This window comes from Narcine bancroftii, chromosome 3 (assembly GCF_036971445.1).
Source record: "Narcine bancroftii isolate sNarBan1 chromosome 3, sNarBan1.hap1, whole genome shotgun sequence".
Lineage (NCBI taxonomy): Eukaryota > Metazoa > Chordata > Chondrichthyes > Torpediniformes > Narcinidae > Narcine > Narcine bancroftii.
The window spans coordinates 255,299,461-255,323,465 of NC_091471.1; the positions used below are offsets into that span (position 1 = coordinate 255,299,461).

The window sequence follows — 24,005 nt, forward strand, 5'->3', positions numbered from 1 at the left end:
GCATGGCTTCTTTTGTTTCACTGAATGCATTCAAATTCAGGGTAATTACTGAGTGTGGATTTGATGGGAATCTGTCTGGTGCATGGTTAGTGCAAGAGGAAGGAGAACAGCTGGGAGCAAGAAGGGAAACTGGTTTAATTGGACAATACCACAGGAACAGCAGATTCTTGACCAGCAAGACCTATGGATTCAGGCATACTTTCTGATATCTTTCCTAGGAGCTGCCTTGAGTTTCACGTCTTGCCTCAAAGCTCTGCTTGTTGCTGTTGCCAGCTTTGTACCGGAGCTCTCCACGCCAGGGTGGTACAGAAGGTGGCTAGTCCCACAGATCCGGAGATCCATAGGGTGCCACAACACAGAAAGAGGCCCTTTGGCCCTTCTCATCTGTGACAAACTATTAACTAGGTGGCACTGTGTGACCTGCTGAATTTCTCCGGCATTGTGTTTTTACTTCAATCTCGGCACCTGCAGACTTTTGTGTTTGTCTTTTCTTGCTTTGCCTGGCCAGTTAGTTTGAGATCAGCTTCCAACTCCAATGCCGTATTGATCATCTTCAGGCAGTGGCTTTCAAACTGCCTCCCTAAAACTCACATCCCACCTTAAGTAATCTCTATCCCATCGGTGCTCTGTGATTAGTAAGGGATTGTTTAAGGTGGGATGTGAGTGGGAAGGGAAGGTTGAGAATCCCTGCTCTAGACCCGATTGTTACTTAGATATTTTGCTTGAGAAAAATTGTCATTGGCCCATTTGGAGTCATGAACCCGTGCACATAACGAGTACAAACTTTTTCTTTCCATTTACATCCCAACTTAAGCCACCCCGTACCAATCACAGAGCATAGAAATTGCTTAAGGTGGGATGTGCGTTTGGGGGGGCCGTTTGAAAACCACTGCTCCTAAATAAATCATCTTGAATCATGATTATTGAATAAATGGAGTGACCTTCCAATGCCCAATGTCCAAGGGAGGGCTTTACACCAGGCCAAAGACCTCAAGCCGGGCTGCAGGCTGCTGTGGACCAAGTACATGGACCGCTAACTGTGATGGTGTTGATGGCTTGCAGGGTTCCTGAAAAGTCTCAGGTGCTGAGAGCTGGTCTGGGAACCAGGGGCTGAGGAGAGAGGCTCGGATGCCGGGACCAGACAGGAGGCCATGTGCCTACGGAGAGAAGCGAGGCGCAGGAGGCAGCAGCATCGGAGGAGTGTCGCTGAAGGGGACTTCCTTTTGCTTCCCTTTCTTGTCCTGATGGTGGTTTCGTATTGCCAGCACCGCTTTCTGTGCCTTTGCAGGGCAAACAAAGGAAAAAAGATTTGTGCATTTCATATGCATGAAATTAAATGGAACCTTGAATCTTGATCATTTGGTGAGTAGTTTCTACTCTCCACATTAACACCAGATGGAATCAATTTGAATTTGAGTCTGCTTGATATTAGTTCAACTTGGACTCAGTCAAACAAATGAGAGGGATCTCACTGAAACATAAAATTATGAAAGGGATAGATAAGATAGAGGCAAAAATGTTGTTTTCACTGGTCATGAACGGGCATTACCTCAAGATTTAGGGGAGTAGATTTTGGATGGAGATGGGGAGGAACTGAATCAGAGCAGTGAATCTGTGGAATTCTCCACCCAAAGAAGCAGCAGAGGCTGCCTCATTAACTGTATTTAACATGCAGTTGGATGATGTGGTGGTATACCACCGGCCTACTGCAGGGGGCAACCTCTATACCTGCAAGAGCCTACCACCGGCCTACTGCAGGGGGAAACCTCTGTACCTGCAAGAGCCTACCACCGGCCTAATGCAGGGGGAAACCTCTGTACCTGCAAGAGCCTACCACCGGCCTACTGTAGGGGGAAACCTCTGTACCTGCAAGAGCCTACCACCGGCCTACTGCAGGGGGAACCCTCTGTACCTGCAAGAGCCTACCACCGGCCTACTGCAGGGGGCAACCTCTGTACCTGCAAGAGTCTACCACCTGCCTACTGCAGGGGGCAACCTCTGTACCTGCAAGAGCCTACCACCGGCCTACTGCAGGGGGAAACCTCTGTACCTGCAAGAGCCTACCATCAGCCTACTGCAGGGGGCAACCTCTGTAACTGCAAGAGTGTACTGCCAGCATACTGCAGGGGGAAACCTCTATACCTGAAGAGCCTACCACTGGCCTACTGCAGGGGGAAACCTCTGTACCTGCAAGAGCCTACCACCGGCCTACTGCAGGGGACAACCTCTGTACCTGCAAGAGCCTACCACCGGCCTACTGCAGGGGGCAACCTCTGTACCTGCAAGAGCCTACCACTGGCCTACTGCAGGGGGCAACCTCTGTACCTGCAAGAGCCTACCACCGGCCTACTGCAGGGGGAAATCTCTGTACCTGCAAGAGCCTACCACCAGCCTACTGCAGGGGGAAACCTCTGTACCTGCAAGAGCCTACCACCGGCCTACTGCAGGGGGAAACCTCTGTACCTGCAAGAGCCTACCATCAGCCTACTGCAGGGGGCAACCTCTATACCTGCAAGAGTCTACCACCAGCCTACTGCAGGGTGCAACCTCTGTACCTGCAGAAGTGTAAGGGGACAGGACAATACCTGGCTGGCTGCCAATCAGTCGGCCTGAATGGATCAAGCCCCACCTGGTCGGGTGTCAATCACCCTCCGGGATATAAGCCTGTGCCAGCCTCCCGTGGCCTCACATTGAGTTGCTGCAGCCACAGCCAGCCTGGCACTGTGGAGAATTTTGTGGATTAAAGCCTGTTGTTCAGTCTTTACCTTGTGTGTGTCTGATTCTGTCTCAGCGCACCACAGTTGGATATTTGCTTGGTTATTGAAAAAGGAATGAGGGCAGAGCTGAGTCCACAACCAGATCAGCCATGACCTCATTGAAAGGTGGGGCTGCCTCGACCGGCCGAACAGCCCTCGGCTTCTCCCTCATGTTCTGAAGTTACCTGGGAACATGGGGTCACTGGCCTCTGGCTGAGAACTCTCAAGGCCACAGGACAGAGGCCAGTTTGCATGGCGATCCCCCATAAATGGCAGGGCATCCTGCTCAGGAGAGAGGCCTTGAAGTTAAAAGAAATAGCATCACATTGAGAAACAAGTTGTGTTTGCACCTTGAAATTATCTCTAAATTCCGATCTCTGTCAGCTTTCACTGAGACATTTTTGTATTCAATATTTGTGATTCTTTTAATATTAAACTGTCTAGACTTGACAAGGTGAGCAGTGACTGTCGCCCTACCACTTTCCATCGTTGAATTTTCCAAGGATATCGTGCGAGAGTAATAAAGAACACATTAGCATCAATCAGAAAGTTGAGAGGCTCGTGTGTGGAAGGAATATTAATCTTCTTAATTTTACTTTCTCCAATTTATTTTGCCGGATCAATGAGAAAGCAGCGCTGGACAGGATTATACATTTTCTCCTTGATTTCATCACCTCCATGCTTCCAGCTGCCCAATGGAGCATGTACCCAGTCTCAGATGTGAGCAAAGCCACCAGACCTGTACACACGGTGGCAAACTTTAGTTGAGAGCCAACTCAGTGTGGAGCTCGTTGGTCAAGGCATCGGGCAGAATACTTGAACAACATCCATTCAGGTGGTCCTTCAAATCAGGGTCTTTTCTAACAGTTTATTTTGATTCATTGGTTGCACGGTTGGGGTAGCGGTTAATGCCAGCAATCAGGAGCAGGGATCGAAGCCCGTGCTGTCTCGAAGGATTGGTACATTCTCCCTGTTTCTCCATGGCTTTTCCCCAGGGGGGCTCTAGTTTCCTCCCACTGTTCCAAATGTACCATGGGTTGTAGGTTAATTGGGTAAAATTGGGCAGCATGGGCTTGTGGGGTGAAATGTCCATGTTTAAATTTAAATCTAAATTTTCAGTATCTAGGAGATGGTGGCATGCCAGAAACCATTGACCATCCACAGGTGATGATGAGCTGTCTTCTTTCAAGTGAAGGTGCTTTCACAGAGTTCTGTAGTATGGAAATAGGCTCTTTGGCCCATCTTCTGTATGCTGACCAAGGTGTAGTGATCTCGTGGTTAGACAGGCTGAATAGCTGCCCAAATCATTCGGTATAAGATGGGATGGGCCCCTCCCCACCTTCCCTTCTCAGGAGAAGCCCGCGTTTGGCAGCACACGCTGCCTGGGAGATGTGGCCACTTCCTGGTTGTGCATCACTGGCCAGGCAGAAACTCCACAACGCACACTCCCATAGACCAGTGCGCCCCAGAAAGGAAGTGGGTCGCCCACTAAAAGCAACGCGAGGGAGTCAAATAAAGTCGGTTTCTGGTTCACCCTGGCATTGTGTGGACGCCTTCATCTCAGTACTGTTACAGCCCAAAGGACCCCAAAACCCAACAGCAATAGCCATTCACCAAGAAAAGTGGCTTTCAAAACAAAATTTATTTTGAATCAACCTCAAACATGAAAATAGAATCAAACTTTAACTTAACTCTATTCTTATACTATACTCTATACTAACCCAAATTATCGTCTTCTAGTTCTAAGTGCACGTGTATGTAATGTGTGTGTGTAAATTCAAGAAAAGTTCTTTGGTTTACAGTTATAACTTTCCCCATCAGGGTCTTCTAGATGGTAATCTCTTTCTTCAAGCTACCACAGAGTTCCATTCCTTCCTCCATTTCAAGAGAAACATCAGACAGATATCACTTACAGCCATCTACTGCTCTGGAACTTGCTTTCATCAGTTTCAAACAGTTCTCCCTGGATTGCACTTTTCAGTTACTTGTCAGTGTCCCACACACTGACTGACTGACTGACTGAGCTGTTAACTCAACTCTCTCTCTTTTACAACTCAAACTCCAAAGAGAGCATGTGACTCATGTCTTGCAAAATCCCCACCTTCTCCAGCAAACAACGGGAGTTCTTTCTTCTTCTCAAGTTGTTATCTTACAATCCAGAATTGACCTTTCTGTGAGCACTTTGCAGAAAGGGTACTGATAAGACAGCATGACTCCAACCAGACAATGGTCAAGCATTTTATGGTCAGTTCAATTAACACCTACTTGTGAAAGGTACTTCCATTCTCCAGAGATCTTGCAATGTGAATTCTTCAGTCTTTCAAATAAGATCTGTATTAAGATGTGTGCATGTATGTGACCTACTCTAAATCTTATAAATTCTCCCCAAATATTAATATTGTTACAATACCACTGCTGTTAGCAGCGCCTACAAAGTTCTATTTGCCTGCATTTGGCCCTGAAATCTTTGCAACCCATGAAGCTCTATGAATGTCTTTTAAGTGGTACTTTTCTCCTTACATCCTCTGGCAGCTCATTCCTGTTTGAAGAAGATTCCTCTTGGGTCCTTTTTTAAGATCTCACCTTAAATCTCTGTCCTACAGATTTCGGTTTCCTCTACTTTTTAAAAAAAAAGCAGGCAATAACCAGCTCCAAATGTCTAACCAGCTGTCACAGTGTTGTGGGAAAAGGAGGGATGGGGCCAAGAAAGGTGGATAGGCAACTTGGAGGGGGACCTGCAGGTTTTCCCTCCAGTGCACCTGTTGGCCTGAGCTGGAGGTGATTGGTTTGAGAGGTGCTGCCCAAGCTAGAAACTGCAGACATGATGTGGTGAGAGCAGGAGAAAGCTTGTCACTGCATCTCAGTCAATGTGGCAAAAAAAAATTCAATCAGTTCAGACAGGGGAAATAAGGGCTTGGTGCTGGATGGGATGCCAATCAAATGGCTGCCTTACCCTGTACTGGACCAGCGCTCATTCAGATGCCAGACATCGAACCTGGAAGCAGAATTTTTCATCATGAACAAGTCATAATTTTTTTTTTTTGTTTGGCGGCAGTGTCACAGTATAAAAATAGCGCACAAACTGGAACATTAAACCAGCACTGATCTGTATGAAGTTTGATGATTATTATTCAAGCAATGGAGTCAACGGCATGCGCAGCCAATCCTTGACAATCTGGAGGGGAGAAGCCACTGAACTTAAATGAGCTAAACTAGATGAACCAACCATAACACGGACTTGTGACTGAACCTGTTTACTGCAACCAAAACATCTTTATCCATAAACAAGAAGAAAAAAAATCATCAAACATCGCGCAGGTAAGTGCTTGTTTAATGTTCCATTATTCTTCACAATGTACGTGAGAGTTTGTAGCTCAGTGGCTTATCCCCTTCGGGTGGTCCAACCGATCATAATTAGTTCAATGGGTCCCCATTCCGCAGCCTTGTTCAATCTGCCGCGTGTAAGATGGAAGCCGGGAAACTCTGCCCCTCTGAGTTTAAAGGTTTGTTGTAGAACCTATTAAAGGTTCTGTCACTACTCCATCCCGCCTGGTGAAGGACATTCCGTATAGAGACCTCAGCCCTATTGGCTGCCGAGGTTGCTGCCGTTCTAGTTGAATGGGACCAAAACTGAGAAATATCCACTCCACTCATGACCTCCCACAGCCATCTGGCCATCGTCTGGGGGTAGCCCGCTGATGCGGTTTCTTATAGCATATAAAAAGGTATTTTTCATTTAGTCTAATATGTTTTGTACATACAACGTATCTTTTTAAACAATCCAACACATGTCTTTCATCTTCTCCATATGCATACAAAATGAAAATTCTGTCCCAATTCTTCCCTTGCCTGTTATATTTAAAAATGTCCGTAACTTGAATGCTTACACAGTCCTCCTCCCAACGAATATCATCCATATGGATCTGAGGCAAAGATTGCATCCTCTGGGCCGATGTCAAGGCCACCAGAATTATCAGCTTATGGGACAGGCTATGTAAATCCAAAAAGGAAGTTGGAGACAGTAGCCTTAAATAGTTCAAAACAATCTTCACGTCCCAAATTTTCTTATATCGGGGTACTGGAGGGCACAAGTGGAACACTCCTTTCATGAAGCTTTTGATCATCATTTCATGCTTAGAGTCCTGGAACGTCAAGAAAGCAGCCAGTGCACTCTTTGCTGTATTCACTGCATTGTAGCTGGCCCCCTGCACATAGGACATATTGATTAGAAAACTCTATACCTCCAATAGAGGCTGACTGTTTATTAAGTCCAATTTGGGCACAGTCCTTTTCCCATTTCTCCACATAGGAGGCACATTGTTTCTGAGTAGAGTTTCTCCAAGATGCCTGCAGAATGTCCAGAGTTCTAGACTGCAGAGTGTTTATGTCAATCCTCACTCTCCAATCCTGCAACCTAACGGATTTGTGAGACAATGGATGAGATATCTTTAACACCTGTTGGATTAGCAGACCTCTGCTTTTCGTGAATACCAACAGACTCCTCACCATACAGGAAACCAACATTGGGAAGGCCAATTAGGCATCCTGAGGCACTGTTTTCCTGTATCTTATTCAGGCACTTCACCACCAAGGAGAATGGGGGCAACACATAAAAGTTATATTTTGACCAGTCTCGGGTAAAGGCGTCAATGACCTCCACTTGGGGATTGGCAGTCAGGACACGAACCTTGGAACCTGGGCATTAAGTCCAGATGCAAACAAATCTATCTCTGGCATTCCAAAGGTGCCTGCTACCAGTTTAAAATATTTCTTACCCAGAGTCCACTCAGTGCTATCATTGAATTTCCTGGACATCACGTCTACCTGCACATTGATCTGACCCGGCAGGTAGGCGGCAGTAACCTAAATGTTTCTTTGTGCCAAGTCTCAATGGCTAACTTATTACAGGAAAGAGATTTGAAACCTCCCAAATTATTGAGATAGGCCGCTGTTGAAGTGTTATCCAACCTCAGCAGTACATGAACGTCAGCTTCCCTCGCACAGAACAACTTTAGTGCTAGAAACCCTGCTTGCATTTCCAAATAATTGATGCCTGATTTAGAGGCCTCCCTGAGCTCTATGTCTGTCCATCTGTCCCCAGTAGAGATATTTAGGTTCATGGCTCCCGAACCTTCACCACTGGTCTCTGACATGATCTCCAGGTCCACCTTTCTGACCTCGATCCTCACATAAGCCCGCAAGATATGGTCGATCCACCATGCCAGGTTGGATCTAGCCTCACTTGTTAGCCTCATAGGCCTGTCAAAATGTCCCCTGGCTGCCTTAAGAGCTGATAATTTGTCCCTTTTCAGGAACCTATAATGCAGTGGGCCATGCTGTACCACCAGGAAAGCCACCACCAGTTTCCCAACCAACCTGGCTACCTTTCTTATGGAGGGACGACACACTGTCATGAGCCCTCTGCAGGCAGTCCTGATCTCTGCCGCTTTATCCTCTGGTAAGGTAACTTTTTGTATCAATAATGAAGTTGAGGAATTTTAACCTCTTGGTAGGCACCAATACTGGATGTAAAAGAAACCCCACATGGCTTAATAATCTCTAGGTGGCTGCTACGGCCCTTTTTGTTTCATCAAACGATCTGTCCACGATAAGAGTATCGTCTAGGTAACCCATGTCCCCCTTTTTCCTGAGCTTCAGTATCTTGGTAAACTAAGCCCATTCAGCAAAGCCTTATACTGCCATAGCTCTCCCTTTCAGGAAAATTTCAAGAATTTCCTGTGCTGTGGGCAGATTACAACTGAATAATATGTGTCTTGCAAATCTATCGAGGCCATGTAATAGCCTTTACATAACATAGGCATCACAGAATATATGTTATCTATTTTAAAATACCTGTACAAGACATATTTGTTGCGATTCAATAGAACCAGTATCATTCTAGTGCCGCCATTTCTTTTGGGTCACGTGAAGATGTTTGATACAAACTCATGTTTTTCATGGCTACAATGTTCAATAACGTTTTTCTTCTTTAACACCATGTATAGCCTCCTTCAGTGGCAGTCTGCGTATATATGTATATAGACCCTTCCTCCTTATTGGAGGGGATTTCTGTGGATCAAATTTGATTTTATACCCCTTCACTGTCTGCTGAATAGAAGCATCAGCAGTAATATTACGCCATCTATCATAGAATAGCGTTAATCGACCGCCAACCTTTAAAGCCTTGTAATTATCAAGTGTACTCAACTGTAAATGCGTAGTGTTCACTTCTTCGACCTGCCTAGTCTGTGGGCTGGTGCATTCTGGGCCGGCCTCCGCGAAGCACTTTGAGAGGGAAAATTCTACTGCTGCTGTCTCCACGGAGGGCGGTTCCCTAAAAAAGACCTGCTGGCTGTAGCCGCTTGGAGTGGGAAACCGTCTCAAACCCGTTTAAATTCCCCCGCATACCTGCGATAGGAGTGAAACATAACAGATTCTCTCGTACCTCTGACCATGCCAGCCACCGCTTTCTGCTGCTCAAGTTTTTCACCTGTATGCTGAGATCGTCGCCAAATAGACATTTTGTTACAGGGTTAGATGGACTGCACAAATGAGCATATCTTACATTCAAATCGGACTTGATCAGCTTCTTCCTGAAGGCATTCAGTTAATGATTTGCATGGGATAACAGCCCCAGAGCATCTTGTTGGGTCTCCGATACAACATGTGAGAACATTTGTGCGAATACAGAGATACTTTTAACCAGTGACCCCTGTAGTCTTTGCAATTTCATGTCTTTAGCCCTTGTGGGAACCTTCAAATTGTCCCATATTGCAGGGTTTACCTTAGACACCTCCAACAGAGGGCAGTTAACAGGGCAGGGGTACTTCTTAATGGATTCTTCTAGTACGGTCTCCTGAAAAGCATTCAACACCATATATGTTATAGACCCCGCAATACCATCCTCTAGTGGCCGGCCGATACCCCCTTGGTGCTGCAAACTTTGCGGCAATATTCTCCTCTTGGCTGGCCTGAGCAGTGTATGGGGATTTAGGCAGTGCATATTTCATGGGTTGAAAGGGCCTATTATCACACTGTATTGTTAAAATTAAAATGTCAAAGGTCCTGATCATGAACAATGAAAAGTTTTCATCAGTGATCTAATTCCTGGAGTTTATTTAAAAGTTTAGTGGCACCAGAGAGAATTTTACAGTTTCATGCATCAAGTAACAGTCCAAATCTTAGCCCAATAGTATCTACCCATCTCAGATTCAACACTTTTATTTGACCCTTATCCCAAACATCTCGCTGAAGGAGGGAAAGTTAGATTTTGATTAGTCCTTAGTATATATTTGTGTATGTATGTGAGAAATGCCTGTGTGCATGAGTGTGTGTGTATGTATGTGTGTTTACTTATATATGTATCTGGATATATGTATATTTGTAAATCACTTGTCTACATAGAGTCCTGACACACCCTGATTTATCACTAATAGATGATACTGTTATTATTATTACAACAAACCGGTCACTATCTGGTCACAGCTGCATCTCACTGCTTCCTACACCGGAGAAGATACAGAGGCCTGAGGACCAACATCTCAGTTTCTTTCCAGCAGTAATCAGGCTATTGAACCTCCACTTATTACAGTCCCACTCCGATTATCCAAAATGGTCAGAACTGGGCCTATGTCGGATAAATATTTTTTTCTTCGGAGAACTGGTCATATTTTAAAAACATCCCAGTAGCAGCAGAGAAATCATGTAACAGTGTTTAACCAACAACAACAAAAAGGGAAGGCTTTTTAAGCATTAAAATAATGTTTAATTCTCACCAAAAAAATGCTGGCCACTGCCAATCACCAAGAGCTCCCAATCGCCGATCCCCAACATGAACCCACTGCTGCCGTTGATCCCCGAGGAGGTTTCCCGGGCAGGCGGAACACTCACTGGTGAGTCGGCGGGCTCCTGTCTCCCTGGTCACCTGAATCCTGACTCCAAATCCTCTCTTAGTCCTACCGCTGCACACGCACACTGGGAATTCTGGCGTGCAAGTGTGGTAGCAGGCCGAGGGGAGCGTCCGGACTCAGCATCGGGGAGCTCCGTTGTGCCGAGGTGGGAGGGAGGGTAGGGAGGGGAGGGAAAGCCACTGAGCCCAAAGTCCTGCTTCTGCCTGGAAGGTGCTGTCCTTGATGATGTCAGGACAAGGGATTCTTCCAACTGATTGCGGGTGGAGAAAAATGTCAACAGTGGAAGATAAAGAAGAAATGGAAAGGGGTGGGGGGGGGGGGGTTGGGGGGAAGTTACCAGAAAAAAGGACAATCATTCTAATTTCATGTTGAGTTAATTATTTTCAACCTGTGTGGTTCCAAAAAAATTTGGATAAATTAGGATTTTGGAGAATCCAATTTTGAAGAATTGGAATTACTGTATACTAATTAGACACACTTCCAACAGCACAAAAGGACTTTCTGCACGCATAAGGGTAACTGTTAATATTTATTATGCATTGATTTTTTTTGTGTTCAATGAATTTTTAATTCAATTAAATATTTAGCCTGTAGTTGTTTTTTTCAGATGTTTTGCCGATGTTTTTATTTCCCTAGGGCCTAAATGGCTAACATGAGGGGATATCGTTTTCAGGTCCCTGCGTGTAATTACAGGGGGGAGGGATATTTTTCACACAGAGAATGGATTGAAGTGAAACCTGAAAGTCCTGAAGATGATGTAATTGTAGTTAAAAACACACAGAAATGCTGGAGGATCTCAGCCGGTCTCGCAGCGTCCGTAGGAGGTAAGGATATATTCCTGACGTCTCGGGCCTGAGCCCTTCTTCAAAGTGTCAGCAAAAAGCAGGCAGGTGCCTGGATAAAGACTGGGAGAGAAATGGGGAAGAATGGGAGGGGGGAGGAATCCCGACCAACAAAAGGTGTTAATTGGATACTGTGGTGCGCTATCGAACAGAAGGAAACACACAAAACATAAAGTCTGTTCTACAGGCTATGGGAATGCTGTTGCAAGCTCTGAGACTGTCTTCAAGGGCCAGATCTGGCTTATATCCTGGAGGGTGATTGACCTCTGGCCAGGTGTTGCCTTGTCCCCCGTGCTCTTCTGCAGGTACAGAGGTCGCCCCCTGCAGTAGGCCAGTGGTGTACCACCAAAAATACGATATGAGGAGAGGTGACAATTGATTTTGGCTCTGTGAAAGGAGACAGAGGGAAAAGGGAAGAGAGAGAGAGAGAGACACACACAGAACTAGAGGAAAGGAGATGGATGGGGAAGATGGTGTGGGGATGCGGTGGGGCAGGGGCATGTTTCAACAGAAACCAGAGTAGTCAATGTTAATTCCATCTAGTTGGAGGGTGCCCTGTCAGAAGATGAGGCATTGCATGAGTCCGTAGATGGACATCTCAGCAAGGGAATGGGATGGAGAATTGAAATGGGTACCATGGGGAAGTCCACGCTCTTGTGATGGCCAGAGCTCAGATGCTCAGTGAAGCAATTTGCCAGTCTGTGGCCAGTCTCTCTGATGTAGAGTAGACCACAACAGGAACAGTTGATTCAGTAGGTGATCTCTGCAGATTCACAAGTGAAGTATTGCTTCACTTGGAAGTACTGTTCTCACTGCTGGCAACGGTGGTGGAGAAAGGGACAATAGGATCTTTTAAGACACTGTTAGATAGGTATAAGGAACTGAGAAAATTGGAAGGTTTTGCATTAGGGAAATTCTAGGCAGTTATGAGAGTAGGTTATTATATTGGTACAACACTTCGGGCTGAATGGCCTGTATGTGCTGTATGTTTCTATGTTCTCAAGAACATGTCCAGCTTCAGCAAGTACAAATTTTGGTGCGTATGTATATTCTATAATGTGCATGACAATAAATGCCTGATAACGATGATGTTCATTACTAAATTGTACGATACACATGTGCACCAATATTCTTACTTGCTGCAGACGAATGGGCTGCATTACCATGATTGAATACGTCAGCAGGAAATGGAGATACAGTCAAAAAATAAACCTGGTATCTGCCACCTATGGAGATTGGTAGATGCTGGATAAGCGAGTAGTCCGCTTATCATTTTAACCAGCATTCCCACCTGCATTAAGAATAAACAATTTAAAAGACAAAATCACTACACTGTTACCTACAATGAACAAACTTCACTTTCCTTTTCTTCACTCTCAATCACATTCTTTGAAAACATTTAACCGTCGCTGCATCTGCAGATTCCTTCCCCTCGACTGAGCCGGCCAAAACGTGAAAAAATAAGATAATTAAGCTCCCCCTCCCCCCAAGTTTACAGTTATGCTAATATACTAAACAGCATACTAATAAAGATTCTTACTAAGCAGAGATAAGGAGTCACCCCAATGAAGAGCGGCTTCATACTGGGTGACGTCAGTGCTGTTTCGCACAAACAGCTGCTACGAGCAAAGTCTGACCAAGGCTGAATATTTGCCCCGTCTTCACCAAAGTTTTATGTGCTACTTCCGAGAGCAATCACTTGTACAAGTTAAAAATTTTTGTTCATTGTTATATCTTAAAATCATCTCATTTATGTTCCTTGATTTTTTTTTTGTTTTTAGCTGGATGCCGGTGGCTTGAATTCTGGATAACAGGGAATAATATTAGGAAAAAGTTGAAGAATGCCAGGATAAGCCTGGTCCAGTCCAATTCCACCAAGCGATGGGGTGGAGAGATTACCTTGACAAGTTCTGTTACTGAGGCTGGGTTTATAATGTGGGGAAATTAATTCAGTTCCATTCTGAAGGAGTGTAAAAGCCAACAAGTCAATAACATTGCCAACAGGCTCAACAGTCAATCCTGTGGCTAGATTGTGCCTGACCAAGCAAACTAGTCAACGGAATTAGAGTGTCGGGGCTGTTCGATATGAAGGGAGTGAATAAATGTACGAAGCAGGACTTAACTGTACTTGTGACAGCTGTAAATGAAATAAAGGTGAACACTTTTACTCCTACAGCTCTGTATAATTGATGTGTTCCCTCGTTTTCACCTCCCCTGCAATCCATGTGATGCTCTCTCTTGCTGACTGAGCCAAGTGCTCTGTATAGTAAACAGCAAGCTGAGCATTGGGAATTAAAGCAATGTAAAATACACAGGGTTACGAGGGGCACCAGGGAATGGAGGGCTGGGGGGGTGGGGGGGAGCTTTCCCTTGAGTTGCAATTTCTTTTTTTCCCAGAATAGATCCTTGTACTCTGTGGCATTTACCATTTACGGTACCACTGGTGCTCATTGTCCATGGTTACTTCTCCTTCCATGGCATGAGGGGCTTCCCCCCCCCCCCCCAACCCAGCTCAGCCCCTGCAGGTTCAGTCGTGGAAAGATGACAGATTGGTCCTTCACCACAGAGCTCTCCATCTCAAAAGCTCTCACCCTCTCACACACATTCACATTCACTCCTTCACATGCACACTCATTCTCTCATTCTCTCCCACTCACATATAGTCTCACTCTCACCCACTCACACACATAATCTCTCATTTACTCTCCCACACATGATCACACACACACGCATATTCTCATGCAATCTCTCTCACACACCATACACTCATACTGTCACTGTCTCTCACACATGCTCTCACTCGCTCTCTCCCACACACTTTCACTCTCATGCTCACACTCACACTCTCAGTCTCTCGCACACTTTGACTCTCACACACACTCACTCTTTCTCACTATCACGCACACTCTATCTCAGAGGAATCTGGAAGGTAGGAGGTTGAGAAGAGAAAGGGCATTGGGCAGCAAACAGGAGTCTGCAACTGAAGAGGATCAACGGTGTTTCATCAAGAGTTAAAGGTGAACCAAGGACATCGGAGACCAAGCGACATCATGAGTGAAGATAGAAAATTGGGGATTTGTCCTCATGATGAATATTTGCAATATTCCTCCAAAAAGAGGAGAGGGTGTGTGTAGACCCCGTGCCTAAGGAGGAGAGGGTGTGTGTAGACCCTGTGCCTAAGGAGGAGAGGGTGTGTGTAGACCCTGTGCCTAAGGAGGAGAGTGACCTCTCCAGCTCACTGGCTCTTGTCAACCCTCGGACATCCCAGTTCCACACCAATCCTGCCCGAACCCATTTTATTCTCCCCACATTCCCACAATCCACCGCTCACCCATGGCAATTTTACAGCAGTCAACGAATCCCCTTGTTTGGGATGTGGGAGGCACCTACATGGTCCCAGTGAGAATGTGCAAACTCCACCCAAATAGCACCAGAGGTGAAGATTGAACCCTGGTCACTTGGGATACGAGGCAGTGGTTCTATCTGGGCCTCCCTCAGAAGTGAATCTAGGAAATTGCAAGAGGTTTAGCATCCTTGGAAAGGAACATAGAACATTACAGCGCAGAATGCGCCCTTAATGTCCTATATATTCCTACCCCAATAAAACTAAACCCTTCCTACCTCGTAACCTATTTTTCTTTCATCCCTGCCTGTCTAAGAGACTCTTAAATGCCCCTCATGTTCCAGCCTCCACCACCCCCACTCTCTCCCGGCAAGGCACTCCAGCCACCCATAACTGTAAGATACTGACCCCTGATGTCTCCCCTAAACTCTCCTGCTTCACTACTGTGACTTGCTACTCCCACCCTGAGAGAAAGGTGCTGGCAGTCTGCCCTTCAGAATCCAGTAGTCATCGACTAAGTCACCTCCCAAAGAGGAAATCGTTACTTCCTACTAATATTGCCTCATGAGACTTATTTTCTAATTCAGGGAATGTCCCAGTAAAATTGGAACCGTGCAGAAACTCAGCTAGTCAAATGGCGCACTTGATATAGCAAAGATAAAGTTACATAACCAACGTTTCAGGCTTGAGGACAAAATGTGGGAAGTTGCCCGAACAAAATGGTAGAGAAGGGGAGGGGCAGGGGGAGGAACACAGGGAAGAGGTAATAGGTGGATGAGGGATGGAAGGTGCACCAATAAATGGGGGGGGAAGGGTGTCTCTGTGAACAGAGAGGGAAGGGGGTTGGAGAGCTGGAGGAGAGAGGACAGAGTTTTATTCCCATGGGAATGAACCCTAACTTCACTCCAGGTGGGAGGCCATGGGCGATGCTAGTTGTAAGGTGTGTGGCCAGTAAAAGGTTGGGGAGTATTTGTAGATCCTTCTCAGGTATGCATACCTGAGGAGGATTGCAGTGCAATCTGTTGTTACCTGCGTAGTTACACTCTGCAGTTCTTCATGGATTGTCACCTTGTCCTGGTGGAGAAGCTGAGATCCCGAGAGCGATGTCGTCTGGAGCTCTGCTCCTGGTAGGGCCACCATGGTGGTAAAGTCGAGCGCGATGTCCCTGACAAAAAACAATCCAACCTCAACAGTGGACGAAGTTACTTTGAATTCAATGGCATGTGAAGGCTGCAACAAATCCATCGGATCCAATCGCCATGGTTTCCATGCCATGGGATGAGTTGGTTGATTGGTGAAGTATCGTGTGCTTCTTGGAGTGCAACATCCAGTACATGTTAAACAAATACACGCATAGGTGTCTTCGCTCGGTGGGTCAACGGAACGAAGGCCATCATCCCTGACCTCAAGGGAATGCCACGATGACGATGACAGTCTGAGGTGCACTGGAGCATGCCTGCCAGTTTGTGAGGGGTAGAGGTTCCTGTTTGTTTCATGTTCATCCGTGAGAACCGTGATGAGTAGCAATCTGTCGCAAGTACTGAGTATCGGTTGATTGGCTGCATCCAATGCAGAAAGTTGAGAAAATGGTGGCTATGTCACTGGTGCGGACCCGCGGAGTGCAGGGAGCGGAGACGCAGGCTTTCCCTCAGGGTCCAACCACCTGGCCCAACTGCCGTCACCTTTAAACAGCCCATAAATGGAGCCAACAGTTTAAAAATTCTGCAACCATAGGGTCTGCACCGAAGATGGCGGTGCCTACTATCGGCAGCAGCTGCGGACTCCAGGGAAGTGGAGTGCTGCAGGGCACTGTTAAGCAGGGAGGCCAACACCCATTCGAGAAGGAGCAGAGGAGATGATTCATGGGGCGGGTGGGTGGTGACCGTGGCAGAGAACCAGTGAAGCACACACTGACGGGTGGGCTGCTGGCGACTCGAGGCGAGGGACCCAGGTGGACTGCGGGCAGCTGGTGAGTGCCGTCAAGGGTCACCCGACAGCTCGAGACTGGCTGAAGGGGTACCAAGTATAGGAACCGGAATGCGAGAGATTTGGATCGGGAGCTCGGGCTGTTGATGGTTTAGACTGGACACTGCATGGCTGCAGAAGCACTGGAGGTGAATCCACAGACACCCGGTGACTCCGGGGTGGTGGTAGGGGGGGGGCGGGGAGAGACTTTCATTTGCTTCTCTCTCTCTGACTGTAAGAGGCACTTCAGGCAATTTCCGCCAACGGGAAATCTGTCTGCCTTACAGCAGGCAAAAGCGAATTTTGTGTAATATTACACCGTCTTTATTACAAGACAATGAACTTGGACCTAGAATCTTGTATGAACCGTGTGCAATTTCTTTGACCGAGTGTGTATGTGATCCCTGTTGCAATAACTTCCTACTTGCGATAAAGATATTTGTTTGTATTCAGACTCAACCCTTCTCGGACCCTCAGACGTTGTTCTCCACGTCACATAGCTCATAGGATATCCTTATGTGAAAAGGGAAGAGTGCTTAGTGAGGATAATCTGACAACAGTTAACAGCTCAGATGAGGAGCAAATTATTGGAAAGAAATTCTGTGGGACAGCATTAATCATCGTTTAGAAAGTTCAGGTTAATTAAAGGAAATCAGTGTGGACTTATTAAAGCAAGATTGTCTGACTAAATCAAATTAATTTTTTGATGAGGTAACAACGAGAGTCAATGAGCTCCAGTTGTTTAATGTAATTTGCTTGGATTCTATCAAGACTCTTGACAATGTCCTACATAGCAGGCTAGTCAGTAAAGCCCATGGGGTCCAAGGATGTTGGATCCAACCTTGGATTTGAGGAAGCCAAAAAAAGGTTAATGACGGCTTTTGCCAAAGTTTCTGCAGAGGTCCCTTGTTTGTCGCGGTAGGTAGAAAAACCTCTGATGCAGGACTTATGACCAGGAAGACTGAGGTAGCACAGAAAGGAGATGTGATTAAAGGTAAAGAGGTGGTGGCCACTCGATATTGAGATGTCTGATATAGAAAGCAACCAAGAGAGAGCAGGGACAGCCAATGTCCCTTGGAGCACAAGGAGGAATAACTCCTGCAGGTAGTGCTGAGGGAGAGAAGATCCACAGCTGCTTCTTGCTTTGCCATGTGATGTGTGAAGAAAGCTTTGGGGTGAAGAGGGTTAGGTGTAAGCTAAGTCTCTTTGAGACAGAGTGCCCAGCAATCTTCCTCCTAGTTCCTCAGATTTATTTTCCAGAGACTGGAAGCTGGCAAAAATGGGCATTAAGACTATTACAGCACCAGCAGACCAAGTATAAACCCAGTGATGCCTGTAAGTAGTTTGCACGTTCACCCTGTGTCTCTGTGGGTTTCCTCCAGGTGCTCGGGCTTCCTCCAACCCTTCAAAGAAAAAATCCCTGGACAGATTGATGCACCATCAATAATCACAAAAGATTGAAGGTGTGAAACTGACTGGCTTTCATTAACTCTAAACTGGAACAGCTGTCAGCCCCATTGACTGATCAAGGTGGAGTGAAAGGGGGAGTGTGCGAAGGCCTATGGGTAGGGTCAGTCTTGGGAGGCGTGTCCAGCTGGCAGCAGCCAATCATGGTGATTTACCACACAGGGGTGAGAGGTAAATTGGGGTATTTGGGTGGCACTGGCTCATGGGCTGGAAGTAACTCAACAGGTCTTGCAGCGTCCATAGAAGGTCAAGGTTTGAGGAAGGGTTCAGGCCTGAAACGTCAGATATACATCTTTACATCCTATGGACACTGCAAGATCAGCTGAGTTCCTCCAGTGGGCCTGAGTTTTAAATACATCACAGCGTTTGTGTGTTCACTTGTCCTGTTACTGTGCTGTACGTCTAAATTAACATTAAAAGGATTCTACCTATCTGCAAATCACACTGGTGGCCTCATTTCCGAGCACAATGGGAGCCCTCCCCAGTATTTACGGATAATGTTTAACAACAAAACATGATTACCTTGGCTTTCCCATCATCAGCCATTGCCTTAACACTTTTACCGGGGGTGGGGAAGCGAAGGGGGTGGGGGAAACTTGCATATTAGAATTTCCTACTCACTTTAAATTTATTGTGATTGTTTACAAATCCTTGGTTAGACTTGGAATGGAATGAAATGTCTTGGGAACCTCTTCTGTGCCTGAAACGACATTCTGCGTAGATTGAACTAACTGCACACTGTAGGTTAAACTGCAAGGCAAGATTGCATGAACTGGTGTCATATTCTGTCAGGTTTATAAGATAATGGGATGATCTAAATGAAGATTTGAAGGTGTTAACAGAAGTGATAGGTTAGACAGCGTGAAACGTCTTCTGTATGAGGATATCGTCAAAATCAGAATCACAATTTATTGGCATGAAAATGTTGGTTTGCAGCAAGATTACTGGTGGAAATATTGCTATTAAATTTTATTTAAAATTATAAGTAGTGTAAAAGAAGAGAAAATGAGGTAGTATCAGTGGTTCATTGTCCATTCAGAAATCTGACAGCGGAGGGGAAGAAGCTGTCCTTGTGCCACTGGGTGCTCGTCTTCAGGCCCCTGTACCTCCTTCCTGATGGTAGCAGAGTGAAGAGGGCATGGCCTGGATGGTGAGGGTCCCTGATGATAGAGGCTGCTTTCTTATGACCCAACCTCTAGTAGAACTCCTTAATGGAGTGAAGGCTAATGCCCATGATGGTGCTAGCTGAGTTTACAGCCTGGCATTGGCACCTCCAGACCAGATAGTAATGCCCACATGCTCTCCCTGATGTACCTGTAGAAATTTGCAAAAAGATAATTTGATAACATATCAAATCTCCTCAAGCTCCTAACAAATTACAGCCTTCTTCACCATAAGCTACAGGCACATTCAGCGCATCGATCCTACTCCACCATTCCATCATGAGCTGATCCATTCTCCCCCTCAGCCCCTCTCCCCCTCACCCCAACTCCCCTGATGAGGACTGTAAGTCTAAGATGGATCAAATTTTGTGACCCAAAGGTCAAAATGTGGATCACTGGGGATAGTTCTAACTGAGATGGGACGGGGCTTCGATATCTAACTTTTCCCCAACTTCTAGATGGGGTATCAGAGCTATAGAGCCTGGTGCCATCCTAACCATTATACACACCAATCCTACACTAATTCCATTATATTCTACACACATTCTCATAAACACCCTCCCCCCAACAAACTCCATCACTAACCTACACATGAGGTGGAATTTACAGTATCCAATTCACCTCCCAACCTGCACGTCTTCAGGAACCTGGAACACCCTCAGGAAATCCATGTCAAATTTATTGTCATCTGACTGTACAGTACAACCTGATGAAACAGCGTTCTCTGGTTCTCGGTTTAAAACATGCAGGTATACCACCAGACATAACACACATACAGACAAATAATACATATGCAGGGCAAGTATTGTAAACTATAAATAAATTTTATTCAAATGAGAGTCAAGGAGGGTGAGTGTGAGCAGTTCCTTTGGTCGTTCAGCATCCTCACTGCCTGTGGAAAGAAGCTGTTCCTCAGCCTGGTGGTGCTGGCTCTGATCCTCCTGCATCTCTTCCCCGATAGGAGCAGCTAAAAGATGCTGTATGAAGGGTGGAAGGGGTCCTCAATGATTTTGCGTGCCCTCTTCAGACAATGAACTCGGTGGATCACATTGAAGGGTGGGGAGGGAGACTCCAGTGATCCTCTTTGCCACTCTTATGCTCCTGTGGATTGATCTCCAATCCATTTTTCTGCAACAACCGTACTACACTGTGATGCAGCTGGCCAGGACGCTGTCGGTAGTGCTCCTGTAGAAGGTTGACATGATGGTGGCCAGTAGCCTTGCCTGTTTCAGACTTCTCAGGAAGTGCAGACATTGGTGTGTCTTCCTGACAAGTGAGGAGATGTTGAGTGCCGAATGAAAGGTCACTAGTTAAGTGGACTCCAACTCCATGTGGTCAGAAGATCGACAGGCAAACTCCTCAAAGACAGCAGCCAAGGTTAAGATTGAACTCGTGTCCTCCAGCTCTTTGTCCTCTGCACCACTTTTATATTCATAGAATAAATATTATTCATAATAAAAATATGTGGAAAAGAACTATGAATTAATAGAGGTCTACAAAATTTTGAAAGGAGTAGATGAGGTGGACAGCCAGTGCCCTTTTCCCAGAGTAGAATGACCAGAGGACGTATGTACAAAGTGAAAGAAGGAAAGTTTAGGTGAGCTATCAGGGGCAAATATTTTACACAGAGATTTGTGGGCGTCTGGACAGCATTTCCAAGGTGGTGGAGGTTGGAAGAATAGGTATATTTAAGAGACTCTTAGACATGCTCATGGATGAAAAAAAATGGATCTGAGGGAAGGAAGTTCAGTATTTTTTTGGTAGGGGTATCTAGGTCAGCACATTATCGAGGACCTGTACTGTGCTGTGTGTTAAAATTGTGCAAAATCTGTTTGCGTCCTTTGAGGCATATGCATACAATCTATTACTGTGTGTTACATTACTGCAATTTGCTGCTTTGGACCATTACCACTGCTGTGGCCCCTTGTAGATACAGGTCCCCCTCTGTTGTTCCAAGGACTTCCCCTCCGGTCTCATCCCCTCAATGCCTGGTGGCAGAAGGACCTGTGACTGTGGTCCTTCCCCCATGATGTCTGCGCCAAGCCTCAGTATGACCATCAGCTCTGGAAAGTGCCAGTCGGCAGCCTTCCCCGAGGGCAGTGCCCAGAGGTACTGGAGAAATTCAGCAGGTCAAACAACGTCTGCAGGAAGGAAAGGGTAACCAATATTTAGGGTCTGGGCCTTGCGTCGGGCATAAGCATAACATGCAGAGAGCTGAATGAAAAAGGTGGGGGGGGGAGGGGAGAGGAGGAATGGTGAGGAGCAAGGAAGGGCAGGGAGAGGACCATAGGCTAACAGCAAGACTTTGCCGGATACAGATAGGTGGGAAGAAAATAGCTGAGAAGGGGGAACTTCTTCATGAAGAGAGTGGTGGGGGTGTGGAATAAGCTGGCATCTGAATTTGTAAAAGAAGGTACAATTTTGACATTTAAGAAACATTTAGATAGGTACAAAAGGGAAGGATATGACAGGATAGAGTCCAGGTGCAGGTCTAGAAAGAATAATAGTTCAGCACAGACTAGAGGGGGTAAAGGGCCTGTTTCTTTGTGGTAGTGTTCTATGCTTCTCTGATAAGTGAAGGGAAAGTTTGCTGATGGGAGGGGAAAGGAAAGCTGGAGGGAAGCTGGAAGAAAGGAGATACAGGGATAGGGGCTGAGGGAGGGGGGGTAAATGGAAATTGGTGCACTTGCTGTTAATGCCGTCGGGTTGCACAGTGCCCAGACAATATCAGGCGATCCAATCATTATACACCTCCATACTGAAGGCCTCAAAGCCCTGAGTTTCTTTCTTGCTAACAGACCCAACCAGTCCCCCTCCACTACAACCACCCTCCAGCTGGCACAACTTGTCCTCACCCTCAATAACCTCCTTTGGCTCATCCCACTTTCTCTAGGTCAAAGATTTAGCCATGGGCCCCAGCTACACCTGTCTTCTTCGTTGGCTATGTGGAACAGTCCTTGCTACAGGCCTACTCAGGCAAGGCCCCTCAACCCTTCCTCTACTACTACCTTGGTGCTGCCTCATGTACCCATGACGAGTTCATTGAATTTATCTACTTTGCTGCTAACTTCAAATTCACGGCCCATCTCCAACAACCACCTCCCTTTCCTCGATCTCTCTCTATCTTGGGAGACAAACTCTTGACAGACATCTTTTATAAAGCTACCAGCTCCCACGTCTACCTCAACTACACTACTTCATACCCTGTCCCCTTGAAGGATTCCATTCCTTTCTCTTGATTCCTCATCTCCATTTGCTCCCAGGACAAGGCCTTCCATGCCAGATCATTAGAGATGTCCTTCTTCAAATGACATGGCTTCTCCACTACCACTATCAACTCGGTCCTCACCCACATATCCTCGATTACCCACACATCTGCCCTGGCCCCCCCCCGTCACCCCCTCGTCCAACAAGGACCGATTTCCCCTTGACCTCACCTACCACCCCAATGGCCTCCATATCCAACATATCATCCTCTGCCACTTTCTGCGTGAGCCCACCACCAGACGTACCTTCCCTAATCCACCCCTCTCTGCCTCCTGCAGCGTCTGCTCCCTCCAAGACTTACTCATCCACTCCTCACCATCACCCTACCCTTGGCACTTACCACCTCTCCCACCACCCTCCCCCCCGTGACTGGAAGAGGTGGTCCAGATGTGCCCACACCTCCTCCCACACCACCATTTCGGGCCCAAGCAGCCCTTCCAAGCGAAGCAACACTCCACTGGTGAATCTGCAGGGGCTCGTCTACTGCGTCGGGCTCTCCCATTGCGGACTTCTCAGCATCAGAGCGACTGGACGCAGACTGGATGTACCTCGGTTCTGTCCACAGGGATCACCCAGTGGCCACCCATTTCAATTCCCGCCTCATTCCCTTGCTACCAGGTCTGTCAACGGTCTCATACACTGACAGACCACCTGCATATTGGAAGAACAACACCTATGGTATTAACAATGACTTCTCTGGTTTCCATTAGACCATACACCACACACCCACCCCCCAATCTATCCCTATGTTGATTATGTTTCTTTACCTCCAATGGGCTCTGAAAGACCGGCTGAGTTCATCCAGCTGGTAACCGACATTTCAGTGTGGGAATGGGGAGCAGAATTGAACTGGTTGGCCCCCTGGGAGGTCTTTGCATCCCCCCGACCGGCATCTCCGTGGTCCACTGCGCTACCCTCGTTCACATCACGGGCCCGGCCCCAATAGGAGCGTGGGGGAGTGGGGTGTCTCCTCTCCGACCGCCCTTCCCTCGTTGGGGGATTGAAGGCCGCGTCGAGACAGATGGGAGGAACCTGCAGCGCTGAATGCTGCGGAGTTCAGCGGTGGAATGGAACAGGCAGCATTCACTTCCAAACAGCCCTGGTGCCTGTGTGAGATAGCGGAGGGAAGCGGCAGAACAGATGCTGTTTACACAGTAAAATCATGCAAATCTCTGTTTGTTTGTCACTTTGGCTCTGCTGGGAATGTCAAATTTCTATTGTTGCAAATAAGCTGCTGTAAATTTACACGCTGATAGAAGAAAGCTCCAGAACTCGGTTCCATCCTCACACAG

General features: G+C 46.6%; 1 long non-coding RNA gene across 1 annotated transcript; it reads left to right on the plus strand.

Moving 5' to 3' along the window:
* Positions 1-6,038: 6,038 nt before the first annotated feature.
* LOC138756461 (uncharacterized) lies at positions 6,039-13,620 on the plus strand. Its single transcript, XR_011353083.1, has 3 exons — positions 6,039-6,074; positions 11,303-11,490; positions 13,290-13,620. It is a non-coding gene; the product is annotated as an uncharacterized lncRNA (long non-coding RNA).
* The last annotated feature ends 10,385 nt before the right edge of the window (positions 13,621-24,005 follow it).